Raw genomic sequence first — 2,819 nt, 5'->3', positions numbered from 1 at the left:
ACTTGCTATGGTCAGTCTTTTCAATTTTGGCCATTCTCAGAGGGCTGTAGTGGTATTACATGTCCCTAATGACTAATGATGTTGAGCATCTTTTCACGTGCTTATTTGAAATTTGTATATCTTCTTTGGTGAACCATCTGTTCAAATCTTCGCCCACTTATCTATTGGAGCGTCTGTTTTCCTCTTACTGACCTACTGGAGACTTTTTATTCTGGATACAAGTCCTTGATCAGATATGATTTGCGGATATTTTCTCTCAGTTAGTGGCTTGTGTTTTCTTTCTCTCAACAGAGTCTTTGGAAGAACCAGAAGTTTTTAATGTGGAGGAAGTCTAGTTTACTAACCTCTTTTTTTTAAGTAGTGAAAAAGCAGATTATTAGAAGAAAAAGTATACTTTAAAGAAATAGAAGCAGGCTCGAGCAGAAAGCAGTGGCTCAAGGGCCATTATTGGAAGAGAAAGTACACTCCAAAGAGTTTGGAGCGGGCCCGAGCAAAGGCAAGGCTCAAGAGGCGTTGACTGGTGGGGACTTGGAGTTTTCATCCCTTTTCTTCTCTAGAATGGGCTCTTCCTTTCCCTGGAGTGGGACCACTTTATTGACACCTGTGATTGACAAGAGGTTATTACCTCATCTTTTTAAACTGTGCATGTTCCTTCACAGAATTTGGTCTGTTATAATATTAATGAACTTCCGGTCATATGCATGGTATTTATTAATCTCTTCATTCATGGTTTTGATTTTGCTTTTAGTACCATATCTAAGCAATCTTCATCTAACCTGAGGTCATAATAATTTTCTCCTGTGTTTTCTTTTTTTCAGAAGTTTATAGTCTTAGCTTTTATGTTTAGGTCTGTCATTCATTTTGAGTTGACTTTTATACAGGGTACGTTAGATAGATCACAATTTATGTCTGTACTTATCGATGTTTGTTCCCTTGTCCCAGCACCATTTGTTGAAAAGACTATCCTGTCTCCACTGAATTGCCTTTGTAGCTTTGTCAAAAGTCATTTCTCCATATACATATAGGTCTATTTCTGGACTCTTTGTTTCTTTGATATACATTTCTACCTTCATCCCAACACCACACTGTCTTGTTTACTATAGATTTATAGTGAGTAGGTAGTGCTTATCTTGCAACTTTGTACTTCTTTTTCAAAGTTGTCTCTCATAGCCTAGGCTCTTTGCGTTTCCACATGACTCTTAGAATAAGTCTGTCAAATTCTTTTTAAAAATGTACGCTAGGATTTTTACTGGGATTGCATTGAGTGTATAGATCAGTATGAGGAGAATAAGCATCATCTATCTTAACCACACCAAGTCTTCTGACACATGAAAGTGAAATGTCCCTCCATTTATTTAGACCTTTAATTTCTCTCTGCAATGTTTTGTGGTGTTCTGAGTACAGCCCTTGTACTTCTGTGGACATAGATGTGCTAGATAGATTACCTCTGTGTAGTTCATACACTGATGCTATGGTTGTTGTTTTTTTATTACAATATGCAGGTATTATATTTTCACTGAAGTGTCAGTAACCAAATGTTACTGGGATTATCTTTTTGGTTGAAAGCACAGCTTACTTTAGGATGGGAAAGATACTTTATGTTTAATATGTGTATTAGTCAGGGTTCTCCTGAGAAACAGAGCCAAGCAGATATTTATAAATATTTATTTATTTATTTATTTATTTATTAAAATTTATTGGGGTGACATTGGTCAGCAAAACTACACAGCTTTCAAGTGTATGATTCTATAATACATCATCTCTGTATTGCATTATGTGTTCACCACCCAGAGTCAGTTCTCCTTCCGTCACCATACATTTAACCCCCTTTACCCTCTTCTACGATGTTTATATATAGATAGAGATTTATTTTAATGAATTGACTCATGAGATTGTGGAGGCTTGGTTAGTCCAAAATTTGGTGGTGGAGGCCTTTAGGCATGAGACTCAGAAAAAAGTTACCTTTGGAGTCTGAAGGCAGTCTGCTGGTGACCCACGAAGGGCTGATGCTTTAGATAAAGTCCAAAGTGCTGTCTCCTGGCAGAGTTCCCTGAGGCTCAGGGGAGTCCAGCCCTTTGCTCTGTTCGTGCCTTCAACTGATTAGGTGAGGCCCACCCACAGTATGGGAGGCTGAGGCTTTACTCAGTCCACCCATTTAAATGCATATCTCACTCAAAAGCACTCTCACAGAAACATCCATAGTAATATTTGATCAAATATCTGGGCACTGTGGCTCTGCCATGTTGACAAATCTACCAACACAATATTCATTTTGCTTAGATTTCCATATCAGCTTTTAGATATTACTGGCAAGGTACTGAACTAAGGAGAAAAAATGTCCCAGAGAAAGTTCGACAGGTCATCTCTCTATAGAAAATCAGTCTCCAAAATGAAATAGTTTAGTAGCTTTTAACTTTATTGGTGTGGCTTGAATTGAATTGTGGAATTTTCTTCTTCATGCTCAAACACAACCACCTTGATGATCCGGGGTTCTTGGATGACAAGGGAAAGGGGGAGACAGCGTGTATGAATGCGTGTGTATGTGTGTGTGTGTGTGTGTGTGTGTGTGTGTGTGAGTGAGGTAAATCTGTGAGGAATATTTATCATGAGGAATATTTATCATGAGGAATATTCGAGGTTAATTATTGTGTTTTGTCAGTCCTGCTCAATTCCTAGCACACGTTAGGAAACTAATCAGTATGAAAGCTGCTTGTTTTCTCCCAGCTTTCCTTCGCCAGCATGGGTACCGTGGTGACTCGGTGACTCCTGTGGGGATTTGGTACAGACTGAAAATTTGTTCATGATTCTTGCCTGAATCA

The sequence above is a fragment of the Rhinolophus sinicus genome, chromosome 18 (assembly GCF_057876585.1).
Source record: "Rhinolophus sinicus isolate RSI-liver-muscle chromosome 18, RSI-T2T, whole genome shotgun sequence".
Lineage (NCBI taxonomy): Eukaryota > Metazoa > Chordata > Mammalia > Chiroptera > Rhinolophidae > Rhinolophus > Rhinolophus sinicus.
Note: the sequence above shows the minus strand (reverse complement) of the source record.